This window comes from Lactuca sativa, chromosome 9 (assembly GCF_002870075.4).
Source record: "Lactuca sativa cultivar Salinas chromosome 9, Lsat_Salinas_v11, whole genome shotgun sequence".
In the NCBI taxonomy this organism is placed as follows: domain Eukaryota; kingdom Viridiplantae; phylum Streptophyta; class Magnoliopsida; order Asterales; family Asteraceae; genus Lactuca; species Lactuca sativa.
In genome coordinates, this window is record NC_056631.2 from 11,893,096 (window position 1) to 11,907,852 (window position 14,757).

The following is a 14,757-nucleotide window of genomic DNA, read 5'->3' on the forward strand; positions in this document are numbered from 1 at the left end:
GTGTTGTATTGATATTGGTAGCTCGGGGAGCTAGTGGAGCAGCAGTTCGGAGTCAGTGGTCAGGTAGCGGTCAAAGGGATTAGCAGCAGCAGTTCAGCAGTATCAGGTGAGTTTTAACTTTGTATGAATGGGTCTACGGCCACAATGCCGGCCCATGTAGTTATGAGTAGAGGACCCGGGGGTTAGCCCTAGGCACAGTATGCTAGTATGATATTCGGGACAAGGTCCAATGATAGAGGGCGGGTGCCCAAGGATTGGTTTATGTGATAGTTTATACTTGTTGTCTGTGTGATACTTGTATGTGCCTGGTAGGGGGTGAGTGTGGGCGAGATCCCATATCTCACCAATAGCAGAGTGTGGATGGTGTTCCACATCTCAGTAGCAGCAGAGCAGGGGCGAGGCCCAAGTCAGGAAAGGAGTGAGTGTGGGCTGGGCCTGTGTCTCACTACCAGTAGGATCATGGACGGGGTTCCGTGACTCATCAGTAGCAGGTCAGGGGCGGGGCCTAGAGATAGGCGAGGCCTTAGGACAAGATCCGTTATTATGTGTTTAGCTTATGTGAGATGTTTATGTGCTATTATATGTTAGTGGGCGAGGCCCTGTGACAGGCGAGGCCTACGTGAAACAGATCTGTATCCGAGCGAGGCTCGAAGCCAGGCGGGGCCTGGAGCGGCGGGGCCGTTGTAACGGGCGAGGCCCGAGGTAGGGGGCGAGACCCAGGATAGCTGGCGCGGCCCAGTATGTGCAGTATGTGGTTGCCTGGTATGTGGTAGGGTGGGGAACTCACTAAGTTTCGTGCTTACGGTTTTCAGTTTTGGTTTCAGGTACTTCCGGTAGCGGATGATGGAGCTCGGGATGATCGCATGGCACACACCATAGCTTAGACAGCCTGGGAATGTTTACTCTAATAACGAATATGTATTTTGGAAACTAATACTTTGTTTATGTTTGAAAACGATGAATTTGCTTAACGTAATGCTTTATTAAAAGAAATTTTTAGTCTTGAATTTTGGGATGTTACAAGTTGGTATCAGAGCCTTGGTTTGAGGGATTCGGGCATGCTCTCGGGTGTGCCTGAACTCAAACTGACGGGTCGGATGAAAAGTTTTCAAAAAAGAAAAGACAGTTTCGTAAAAAGATTTTTGAGAACTAAAAACAGTTTTAGAAAAGCAAAAAGAATTCAGAAAGAGGAAAATTTTGAAAAGAGAAAAAGGGGTATGGTGCATGCAATCAACCGAGCTCAAGTAAGTACCCCAAAATACCCATACAAGTTTATGTTATGATTATTAGTTGGTAGAACAACATGCTAGAATAGGACTAAGGATCTAGGGATGATGCCTTATGTGCCTGTTATTTGTGCTTTTGAGTTGCATGATAGTGCTGATTAGACAGTAGTAGGATAGCCTTTTTAGGTTATGCCTGAGTTTATGAGTTTGTGTTGCATGCTAGTTCAGATTCTTGCTGTTTGGATATGATTGCTTGAGTATGTTGTGGTTAGATTTTCCCCTTGTCCGAATGTTGCTTGCTTTGTGCATTGTGGGATTTTGAGTGATTGGAGTTAGCCATTAGGTGGATACGTCACGTCACATGTGATCAGGGTTGAATAATCTCAGAGTGCGGGATTTGGCCCTATTGCGCAGCTCTTGTTTGAGTCCAACCGTTGTAGGGACGAGTCTTTTACTTGAAGGATTATCTGAGCCTCGTCACATGTGATGGTATCCAGGTGATGGCTAATTGGCATCACAAGGAGACCTTCAGCAGCTGAGGACTGGTTGAGTTGAGTCAGAGGTTTCCCTAGGGTAAGCCTAGGATGAGATAGTGCTGGGAGCAGTAGTAGTGGATAAGGGACCTGGTGGAGTCAAAGCAATTCTTGAGGAAAGTACGGATAGATGTGGAAGGTAGTATGGGCCCGTACTACTGAAAGTAGAGGATCCGTACTTGATTCGGGAAGGGCCAAGACAAGACCGGGAACCTAGTAGGGAGTGTGTTTGGTCTCGCAGCAGTGATAAGTTTTCTGATAGTGGATGTATTATATTTTCAGTATGGTGACGTTGCGAGAGAGACCAGCGGGCGGATCAGGCACCGGAGAGGGATCAGGCTCGGGTTCAGGGGCCGAGCAACTCGAGGAGCGGATGAGAGAGTTGATATCAGCTGAGGTTACGCACAGTAGTCTAGCTCAGACTCCTGTGATCTTTGGCACGGTCAAGGAGGGTATACTGGAGATCTTGGATGAGTGGCTGGGAGCCTTCCGTACCGAGATGATGGCTTTGTTGGGAGCGCGTACCTTGACATTTCGAGAGTTCAGGGCTTGCGGGGCACCAGATTATCATGGGGCTAGGGACCCCATTGCTAGCAGCAGATGGTTGGCTGATGTTGCCAACGCTTTTCGTACGAGCAAGTGTCCCGAGGGGGACAAGGTTAGACTCGCCTCCTGTCTTCTGAGGGACAGAGCGAGGGATTGGTGGGAGGAGATTGGTCATGCTTTGGGGGATGATGCTGCGTTGGACGCGATGACTTGGAGCGATTTCTCGGCCAGGTTCAGGGCGGAGTTTTCGCCAATTATTGAGGTGCAGCAGCTGGCACGAGAATTTCAGGATTTGACGCAGACTACTGAGACTGTGGCAGAGATCACTGCCAAGTTCAGGGAGAGGGCTCTTCTTGTACCGCAGTATGTCGTGGATGAGGAGATGAAGAAGGCTCGGTACCATGAGATGTTGAGGAATGACATTAGGGAGTTCGTGAGCAGATCCAGCTGTAAGACGCTGGAAGATATGATTTCTCGGGCTAGAGAAAGGGAAATTGATTTAGAGCAAATCCGGAAGAGGAAGTCGGATGAGGTTCAGGTAGCTGCGGGTTCGGGCAAGAGGCCCAAGGGATCGGATTCGAGATCGAGGGATCACCAGGACCGCAGTCGGTGCAGAAAGTGTGGCAGGGCGCACGGGGGCGCGTGCAGGAGTGGTAGCGGTGGTGAGTCTGGCTGTTTCAAGTGCGGTCGGACTGGTCATTTCAGTAGGGATTGTACTGTTACCGCTGCGCAGGGATCAGACTTGATATGTTTTCATTGCAACCAGCGGGGCCACAGGAAGGCCCAGTGTCCCAGTTTGTTTTCAGCAGGACGGGTGATGGCACCCGCCCCTGCAACTTTGAGGATCACGGATGGCCGTCAGGGCCGGGTAGAGGCACCTGCGGCAGGGAGCAGGGCTTTTCAGATGACTACCTTGGAGGCACGAGCAGCGCCGGACATTGCAGGTATGTGACTTCCGTTTTCAGTTCTTTTATGTTTGCATGATTATATTGTTATGGTTATGCATCAATTTTTGGTATGAGTATTGTATTATGGTGTGGCTTGCTTGTGATTATGTTATATTCCATCTGCATACCTTGGTTATTTGTATGGTAGTTAGGGGAAGTGCTCAATGAAAGAAGGATTAAAAGGATGCAGTAATTGTAGCATGCTTGGAAGGGAATTGGTACGTCTCGCTAGTTCAGAGTGGCAGGGCGTTAGAAAGGGAATGGTTAGATCCCTAGCCATGGCAGACATAGGTTCCTTAGCAGATGGACTAAGATCGGAATCTCTTTTGGAGTATTGAGCATCAAGGGGTAAGCGGGATCGAAGTGGGGGAGAACCCTCCGAGTGTGCCCAGGTAGGAGCACGCAGACCCAGAATGAGTATGTGACCTCCGAGAAAGAAAAGAAGTAGTTCAACGTTTGAGGGATTGAGAATTCAGGGTTGGGAGTTTGAGAAACTCCCCGTCAGTTAGTGCGTGTGATGGAAATGGTTAGTGTGTAGTTGGGAATTCGGGTTGTGGTCGCCCGAAGGACTCGAGGGAGTCAGAATAAGGAACTAGAGAGCTTATGGCACGTGGGTGCCTTTGTTCTTGCAGTCAGTGGTGGAAGTGTTGTAAGACTACGGGGCAGACGTAGCATTTGCTAGAAGTTAGCAATGGATGGTGATGTAAGACTACAGGTAAGCCGTAGCATTCCTTAGTAGCTTCGTTAGCGGAGTTGGGGCGAGGCCCTTATCTCCTAGTGATCTGATAGGGATCAGGGATGGGTAGTGGATGAGAATGATAGGGAGTTTGCCTGTATAGCCCTAGAGAGGTGAGACCTTGGGAGAGGCCGCTCCAGGATATAGTTGGGTGAGACCCGTGGGCGAGGCCCGTATGAGACTAGCAGTGTAGGTGAGACCTAAGAGCAGGGTTGCTTAGTAGTATGGTTGGGTGGGACCCGTGGGCGAGGCCCGTGAGTTTTAGCAGCACAGGTGTGACCTGGTAAGAACCTTAGTGTCAAGTTAGGGGATCGAGGACCCCAGGATTGTAGCGCCTGAATGGCATGATAGATTGAGCAGTTATAGGTGGTCGAAGTTCCTTAGAAAGTCTCTGGGAGCGGCTAGGGTTGTGTTGGGTCAGCGACCAGTGGGAGCCGGTAATCCAGGTATTGATAAGCTTGGTGGGGACCCGGGGTGGTCTCAGTAGTCAGATGAGGAATAGCAGGATTGCCAGTCAGTGGTAGTGCGAGTATGCAGCGTTTGGTGGAATTCAGTTAGTTGATCGTGTGGTGCTCGACACCAAATTGGAGTAGAAAGAAATGCCCAGTGGATACTGGCAATAATGACCCGTACTGGTAAGCGGGGGTGATGGAGTTGGTGAAGGATAGGGCCTTCACAGTGACAGAAGGAATAGTTGGTTATGGGGTTTTTCCTTGGGAAGGCAATGAATTATGCAAGGAAGGAAGTGGAGAACCCCTATGGATTCAGCGCAGTAATCAGAGGGTACCAGAAGGATTGTCGGTTAAGTAAGTTGTGTTTCCAGGATGTTCAGGGTCAGGGTTGACCCGAGATGATTGTCTGCAAGGTTTGATGCTAGTCAGAATGATCGGACGGTAGGCCAGCGGAGGAAGGCAGCTAGTGTTGGAATAATTGGTTGGGTATTGCAGGCAGGTCGCAGGCGGTGGGCCATAGCAAACTTCGAGGACGAAGTTTAGTTTAAGTGGGGGAGAGTTGTAACACCCAAAGTTTTGAAGGTCAAGAAAGGAAGGAAAACCTCAATGTTAAGGGGCGACTCGGCGAGTCCAAGGAGGAACTCGGCGAGTCAGAGCGGGATCCGGGTCGAGGAGTAAGTGACCGACTCGGCGAGTCGGCCAAGGTGACTCGGCGAGTCTGTTCTGTGCGTGTAAAACCCTAAATTTGGGACTTAGAGCCTATATAAACGTCTTAATCTTCTTCCTAGGGTTCCTCACTGCCTCTTAAGCCCTGGATATCAAACCCTAGCCGCCATATCCTCTATTTGAGCCATTGATTGCCTTCAAGAGTGCATTAAGCTTGGAGAAAGAAGAAGAATCTTGAGAGTGCAAGAAGAGGGCTGTAGATCCGGGATTGGGAAGACATTTCTGAGCTTTTGGAGGTATAAACTAGTTCCTGGACCCTTTTTGCATCTAGATTTATGTGTGGTTGTTGGGGCTCTTTAGCCATAATGATATTATCTTGATTTAGGAGCCGGATCTGGAGTTGCTACTTCAGATCCAAGTGTGTTATGGACTGGAGAAGCATAAAGTAACAGCCCTTGAGTCGATTTTGAAGCCCCTTGGCCTTAAACCATAGTTTATGGTGCTTTTTGCCTAGATCTCCCTCTCTACACATAAAGTTTGCAACTTTACGTGGGGGATCGGCTTGGGAAGGGTAGATCTGCAGTTTGGAGTCCATGCATGACTCGAAAGTCCTCTGCATGTATGTAGATCTGAATGGACTCAGCGAGTCCTTCGAGTGGACTCGGCGAGTAGCTTGAAGATGAGGAGGAACTCGACGAGTGGGATGAACAACTCGTCGAGTCGGATGAAGATGGGCATGAACTCGACGAGTTGGATGAACAACTCAGCGAGTCTACTCTTGGACTCGACGAGTCAGGTTGCGTAGCCCCAAACCCTTCGAGTTGAGATTCGAATCAGTGAGTCGGGTGGAGACTCAGCGAGTTGGTCAGGTCAGGACTCAGAAATCGTGGGACTCAGCGAGTCATGTCGCGAATGGAAGGACCCTGAGTATGTGAACTCGGCGAGTCATTAAGTGGACTCGGCGAGTAGGGTTGACCAGGAAAGGTTGACTTTGACCAGGACTTTGACTTGACCAGAGTTGACTTGGTTGTCTGTCAGGGGTCAGTTTGACTTAGTGTTGTATTGATATTGGTAGCTCGGGGAGCGAGTGGAGCAGCAGTTCAGAGTCAGTGGTCAGGTAGCGGTCAAAGGGATTAGCAGCAGCACTTCAGCAGTATTAGGTGAGTTTTCCCTTTGTATGAATGGTCTACGGCCATAATGCTGGCCCATGTAGTTATGAGTAGAAGACCCGGGGGTTAGCCCTAGGCACAGTATGCTAGTATGATATTCGGGACAAGGTCCAATGATAGAGGGCGGGTGCCCAAGGATTGGTTTATGTGATAGTTTATACATGTTGTCTGTGTGATACTTGTATGTGCCTGGTAGGGAGGTGAGTGTGGGCGAGGTACCGTATCTCACCAATAGCAGAGTGTGGATGGTGTTCCACATCTCAGTAGCAGCAGAGCATGGGCGAGGCCCAAGTCAGGAAAGGAGTGAGTGTGGGCTGGGCCTGTATCTCATTACCAGTAGGAGCATGGACGGGGTTCCGTGACTCATCAGTAGCAGGTCAGGGGCGGGGCCCAGAGATAGGCGAGGCCTTAGGACAAGATCCGTTAGCATGTGTTTAGCTTATGTGAGATGTTTAGGTGCTATTATATGTTAGTGGGCGAGGCCCTGTGACAGGCGAGGCCTACGTGAAACAGATCTGTATCCGAGCGAGGCTCGAAGCCAGGCGGGGCCGTTGTAACGGGCGAGGCCCGAGGTAGGGGGCGAGGCCCAGGATAGCGGGCGCGGCCTAGTATGTGCAGTATGTGGTTGCCTGGTATGTGGTAGGGCGGGGAACTCACTAAGCTTCGTGCTGACGGTTTTCAGTTTTGGTTTCAGGTACTTCCGGTAGCGGATGATGGAGCTCGGGATGATCTCATGGCACACACCATAGCTTAGACAGCCTGGGAATGTTTACTCTGATAACGAATATATATTTTGGAAACTAATACTTTGTTTATGTTTGAAAACGATGAATTAGCTTAATGTAATGCTTTATTAAAAGAAATTTTTAGTCTTGAATTTTGGGATGTTACAGAGAGCTCGTCAAGAGAAGTTTAAAGTGGTCAAGTCCCTCATGGTTTGAAAAATGAAAGAAGGAGAGTCTGTCTGAAACCATGTGAAGAGAATGCAAAGATACTTGGAGCGCATGGTCAAGCTCAATGTGCACTTTGATGAGGAGTTGGCCATTGACATGGTCTAAAACTCCTTGCCAAGTTGTTAAGATCATTTTATATTAGCTTAACCCCAGAACTTGCTACAAACTACTAATTTGGGGTTAAAGGGGAAGAATTCAACCCCTCCTGCTAATGCTCCTGATATCTCCATTGAAAAAGGTAAAGGAAAGAAAAGGAAGGCTGCTCCAAAAGCTAACGGGAAGAACTAGGCCCATGTAGAGTCAAGCAATATGCCTAAGGCAAAGCCTAATTCAGACATTCTAGCTGTTAGTGACCCCAAATAGGCCACTTGTTACTATTGTAATGACAAGGGCCACTTGAAGAAGAGATGCCCCCAAATACTTGCAAGACATCAAGGATGGCAAGGTGAAGCCACCGTTGGCATGTATATACACTATTCAAACTAATAACTCACCATCTACTCATTCTTGGGTCCTTGATATAGGATGGGGATTTCACATTTGTTCTAAATTACAGGGGCTAAGAGAAAGTGAAGAGATGGAGCATAGGAAAATGAATATGATAATGGAAAATAGGCGATCATCTCATGTTACCAAGATTGGAACTTATGAGCTCATGGTTAGTAGTAATGTTAGGATTACTTTAATTGATTGTTGCTACACGAAGCATTATTTCTTTTCATGCATTGTTTAGAAATGGTTTTCACTACTCTTTTAATGATTTGAATGGTTTAAATTCTAGTTTATAAAAATGGTGTTTCTATATTTGATGTTTTACCTTGTAATGGTGTGTATGAAACTATGATATTTGTTGATAGCTTAGGAAATAGTGTATTTCACATTGATTCTTCTAATTGTCTAGACAAGTCATGATAATGGCATTGTCCCCTTGGGCACATTAACAAGAAATGCATCGCCCAAATTGAAAAGGATGGAGTCTTGGAATCTTTTGACTTAAGGCCAAATGATGAATGCGAATCTTGTCTTTTGGTCAAGATGACAAAATCACCTTTCATTGGGTCTTGTGAAAGAGGATAAGGTTTGTTGTAGCTCATTCATACATATGTGTGTGGAACATTCAGATCCACCACAAGTGATGCTAATCGATTTTATGTAACATTATATATGATTATAGTAGATATGGTTATATCTATTTGATCAAACATAAATCAGAAACCTTTGAAAAGTTCATAGAGTTTAAGCATGAAGTCGAGAATCAATTAGGCAGGAAGATAAAGATGCTCCGATCTGATAGAGGAGGAGAGTATCTTAGTATCAAGTTCCACGACTATCTCAAGGAATGTGGAATAGTTTCATAATTGACTCCTCTTAGGACACCAAAAATTAATGATGGCTAAGAGGCGCAATCGAACCTTGTTGGATATGGTTCGTTCCATGATGAGTCAAGCCACTCTTCCCATTTCCCCATATCCTTAATTTTGTCCCTACTAAAAAGGTTGCCAAAACACCTTACGAAATGTGGACAGGGAAAGTTTCCTCGTTAGCACATATCAAAGTCTGGGGGTTGTGAAGCTTTCATTAGAAGAAAGACTCATGACAAGTTAGAAGCCAGAAGTTAGAGATGCATTTTAATTTGCTACCTACAAAAGTCTTTTGGATATTTGTTCTATAGGCCTAGTGAAAACGTGGTCTTTGTAGCACGAAGATGATTCTTTTGCGAGAGAGAGCTCATATGCAAAGAGGACAGTGGGAGCACAATTGACCTTGAAGAGATTCAAGAGTCAACCAATAAAGGAACCTTAGAAAACACTAACACTCAACCGGAAGAAGAAATTCCAGTTGTGCCAGTTAACAATTCATTACCACTTCGTTGTTCTAGTAGAGTTAGCATGCCACCTTAGTTCTATGTTTTCCATATAACTTCAGATGGTGATACATTTATCAGTGATCAACCATTGATAAATTTGGATGATCCAGCTAACTACAAGGATGCAATTGCAGGCCCTGAGCCTGCTAAATGGAAAGAGGCAATGGACAATGAGATCAAGTCCATGTATAAGAACCAAGTTTGGAATATGGTTGATCAACAACCTAGTCGAAAGACAGTTGGTTGCAAATGGATCTTCAAAATGAAGACCGACATGGATGGAAATATGCAAACTTTCAAGGCATGACTAGTTGCGAAAGACTTTACTTAAACCCAAAGGGTTGACTATGATGACACCTTCTCACCAGTAGCTAAGATAAAATCTATTAAGATAATGCTCACCATAGCTGCCTTTCATGATTATGAAATTTGGAAGATGGATGTCAAAACCACTTTCCTTAATGGAAAGTTGGATGAAAATGTTTACATGAGTCAGCCAAAGGATTTTGTTGATGTAAAATTCCCCAATAGAGTTTGTAAGCTTGATAAATCCATCTATGGATTAAAACAAGCATCTCGCAGCTGGAATATTTGCTTCCATGAAAAAGTTAAAGAATTTGCTTTTTCTAGGAGTGAGGATGAGTCTTGTGTATATCTTAAAGCTAGTGGGAGTATAGTAACTTTTCTAGTGTTGTATGTTGATGACTTACTACTCATGGGAACTAACATTCAAACCTTGCAATAAGTGAAATATTGGCTTGGAAACTGTTTCACTATGAAGGATCTGGGAGAGGTTGCATATATTCTCGGGATAAGAATTTTGAGAGATAGAAAGAACTTGCTAATTGGACTTTGTCAAAGTACATACTTGGACAAGGTACTAAAACGTTTTAGTATGGAAAATTATAAGAAAGGAGAGATACTTATTCATAGCAATGCCAAATTAAGTAAGACTCAAAGGCCGAGTACGGATGTAGAAATAGCTGATATGAGTCGAGTCCCTTATGCTTCGGTTGTAGGATCGATCATGTACGCTATGACATGTACTCGACCTAATATGTCATTTACTTTAAGCATGAACAATCGCTATCAGGGAGATCCTAGCAGAGCTCATTGGAAAATAGTTAAGAACATTCTCAAGTATTTGCGAAGGACAAAGGACATGGTTCTAGTCCTTGGTGGCAATGATACGTTGAGAGTGACTGGGTTTAGTGACGCCATCTTTTAAACATATAGAGACAAATTTCGTTCTCAATCTGGCTGGGTATTTACATTAAATGGAGGAGCATTTACTTGGAAAAGTTCCAAGAAAGACACAGTGGCTGATTCTACTTGTGAATTAGAGTACATATTCGCAAGTGAAGCATCAAAGGAAGAAACATGGTTGAAGAACTTCATTGGAGATCTTGGAGTAGTCCCAACCATTCAGAAACCAATGGAACTTTTCTGTGATAATGAAGGAGTGGTTGCTTTAACCAAAGAACCGAGAGATCATGGCAAATCAAGACCTGTAGATAGAAAATACCATTATATTAGACATAGAGTTGAAGGAGGTCATCTCATAGTGAAAAGAGTCTCGTTAGAAGATAATCCTGCAAATCCTCTCAGAAAGGCTTTGAGTAGGATTAAGCACAGACAACATGCTAGGAGCATTGGATTGAGAGATGACATCTGTTTTAATAGTTAGATGATTAGTTTGAAACTTTTAACAAAATAAAAGTAATTGGTTTTGGTGATTAAATAATAGAGATTATTTATAAATTTGTTTATTGCCTTTATCAATTATTTATTCTTGTGATTCGTTTTGCATGTTTTCCTTCCCGAATAATTTAATTATTCGAATTCCACAGTCGCTCATACTTTGGGAAGTAACTAGTGAATTTAGATTGTCATGAATTGGATTGTAGATTATCTAAGAGAGTTAGACATAGAAATTGTATTGCTACAACATTCACGAGTACTTAGAAAGGGACATTTACGTATTGGACAAACCCACGCTCGTAGAATTACTTCATGGATTATATAATGAGTAATTATGAGACAATAATATGTTATATTCTTAAAATAGGAGATATGTGAGTTGTAATTTATAAGTCGGTTGTACATTGGTGTTGCGTAAACGCATCAGTTACATGATATTATAAAACGCAGTGTCATGTATGATTTAGTGAGTATGGGATACAAGCATATAAGTGAAAGTTTATTTGTTCCTTTTTCCCTAACGGGAAAAGCAATATCTTTGGGCCCCTTGGTGATTTGGTGTTGACTTATAGTGATGGGCCCAACCATGACTCAATTGATGTTCATTTCGAAGTCTTATGTCGTCATCACAAATCGGGAAATCGGGAAATAAAACTTGGACAATGAGATTGATACTAATCTATGCATCATGTCTGTACAATATCTAAAAGAATGGAGAAATATTTGATCACTTATCTAAGGACCAATGTTTGTTTAGTTCAGAGTTCGGCAGTTGCTATGGAAGAGCTCTTTGCTGTTTAATTTGGAAGTTGTACTGGTAATTGCAGTTATAGACTTATTCAAGTGGGAGACTCTTGGATTAGGTGTTTAAGACAATAACTGAATTAGTATAATCTTGAATTATTATCAAAGTCCTTTTGGGTTGCCCTCAAACCTAGTAATTGAATAGGATGACTTTCAGAGAGAGATACTGATTTATTGATTTATTATATGATTAATAAATAGCAGTAAATGAATTTATTAATGTGTTATGTAAATAATATATTACTTAGAAATTGTAATATTTAATTAATATTAAATCAGAAATTAATTAGATTAATTGTATTAATTCAAAAATACAAGGGTTAAAGTGTAATTGTTTAATAGTTGAACAAGAAAGAGTCCAGAACCTTCCTTGGAAGGAGGTGGGTAGAATTAGGGTATTCCAGGGCATCTGTAATATTCATTGCAGATAAATAGGAAGCTGGATAATTACCAAATTGAATAAATATTATTTTATTCATTTAGGGTTGTCTTGGGTTTCCAAGTTGCACTATAAAAGGACCCCTTGACCTATAATTTTCGGAAGCTCCTCCTACTCTAAAGATAGCCAGAAATTTCATATCCTCTCTCCCCTCTCAAAAGCTTCTTGTTGCTAGTGTTGGGTGTGAACCATCAGAGGCACGACATTTGTGATGTTAGCTTCAAGATAAAAGAATAAAGAAGGATTCTTGATTGTTTACTACAACGATCAAAAGGTCTGTTGTTCCTCCTATAATTTTTGAAATTGCCTAGGGTTAGAGTGCTCTGGTTGTTCAATAGAATGTTACATCAATAGTGTTATGACTTAGATCTATAGGTTGCATGTAGCCGTAAGTGTTAAGGATTTATCCGTGTTAATACATGTAAAACTCATCAAATAGAGAGGGAAATATTGTGTTGAACTTTCTCATTAATCAACTATTATACGTGTATAAGTCTAATGGTATCCAATGTGCCTAAAAATTTATGCATGACTAATTATATCATACTTTATGATACAATAACTAGTTATGACATTTTGACATATTAATTCCTAGGAAGTAAAACGGAAAACAAGCAAAACTACAAGCACACACGACATAGTATTTATGTTGTTCGGTCAAGGTGACCTATGTCCATGGGCAGGAGGGGAGTATTCTTTATTTTAGAGCTCTCAAGCAGAGGTTTCAAGTACAATTTTCACAGAGATTCGCTAACACTCTAGAATGGCATGTACAAAATGACCTAGCTTGCATCCCTATCCATACTTGAGGGATTAGACCTAAAACCTTAATGGGTCAAGCCCATGAAAGGTGACACCCAATCATATCCCACCATGTAGCATCTTCTAGAACATTTTTCCATTTTCATACAAACCATGAGCATCAGCAACACACATGATGGACCACCTTAACCATAGTGGAGCATCATGATGTACAAGTGGCGCATCATGAACACTAATGGTTAAACATCCATCATGGTGGCTAAAAAAGGTGTATTTCTTGAGCATCATCATCTTCTAAGCATATGTGGATCAACATGGCACATCAAAGGAATCAAGATGCCGCATCATGTACCAAGATGCTCCATGATGGTGTAACATTTCCTCCATAGAGCAACATCTCATCAGGATGGCGTAACTTCTCCTCCTTGGTGCGACTTCCCTTCTTGACAACGTAACATATCATCAATGTGGCATAACTCCTACCCATTAGGCGCAACATGCACCCAAATAGCGTAGCTCCTTCCTTCATGGCACAATATCCCTAAGGATAATGTAACTTCCCTCTACATGACGCAACATGATGCTCCATGTTGCTCTAAGACACTCTAAGTTGATCCAAACCACTCCAAGTTACTCCAAACCCCCTTTTGGAAGATTTGTTCCTTTTTCAGTTAGTCAGATCTTTTGTCTGATGATCCATTCACTTTTCAAAAGATATGTTCCTTTGTCGCATGCTCCATGAACCTCAAGTGATCCATTGAGTTCTAAGTGCTCCAAATGCTCCATGAGAATGATCAAAATAGTTGATTCACATTTAACAATCTCCACCTTGGTTTGAGCATCCTCTGAACTCCACCTCAAACAAGAACGTCCTCTCCCTTCCTGTCATCATGCCCCGAAGGGGCTTACCACCTACGAACATCAACCAATTCCAAGCTAAGCTTGAACTTCTCCCTGGGCAACGATTTTTTTAACATGTCTGTTGGATTCACCTTGGTATCAATCTTAAGAATTGAGAACTTGTGTCTTTCTAGAATGTCACGAATGAAATTAAATCTGACATCAATATGTTTTCTCTTCTCATGATACATAATATTCTTTGCAAGATTCAACGCACACTGACTGTCACAGTACAATACCGGCTTCTTCACCTTCATACCAAGACTCTAAATAAGCCCATGTAACCATATATCCTCCTTTATTCCTTCTGTCATAGACATGTAGTCGGATTCAGTTGTAGACAAAGCTACGGTATCTTGTAACGTTGACTTCCAACTGATGACACATCCGAACAAAGTTAAAATATAACACGTTCATAACCCGCGCTTTTACAGATTGCCTCCATGATCAAAATCAACATATCCAACCAAGTTAGTTTTCATATTGGATTCATAGACCAATCAAACATTTGTCGTTCCCTTCAAGTATCACATGATCCACTTGACATATTCCTAATGAGCCTTCATTGAATTTCTTATAAACCTGCTTACCACACTAACTGAGTTAGCCAAATCAAGTCTGGTACAGACCATTGCATACATGAGACTTCCAACAACACTAGAGTAAGGAACCTTGCTCATGTACTTACTTTCTTCATTAGTTATGAGTATAGTGTCTGGACCAAGTTTAAAGTGAGCCGCCAAAGGAGTTCCAACTGGTTTGGACTGATCACAATTGAATGACTACATAACTTTCTCAATGTACTTTTGTTGAGAAATACATAATTGCTCTACACTTCTATCCCTTTGAATCTCCATCCTTAATATCTTCTTTGTTGCTCCGAAATCCTGTTGGATTAAGGTGTCTAAGTCATAAATAAATTGGTATAAACTTGCAAACAGAGATAAAGTCCTTTTTGGGTTGTCTTCAACCAAAAATAGCTATAAATTATATTAAGAGAGAGAGAGAGAGAGAGATAGAAATAAAATTTTAATATATTATGTGATTAATCTATTA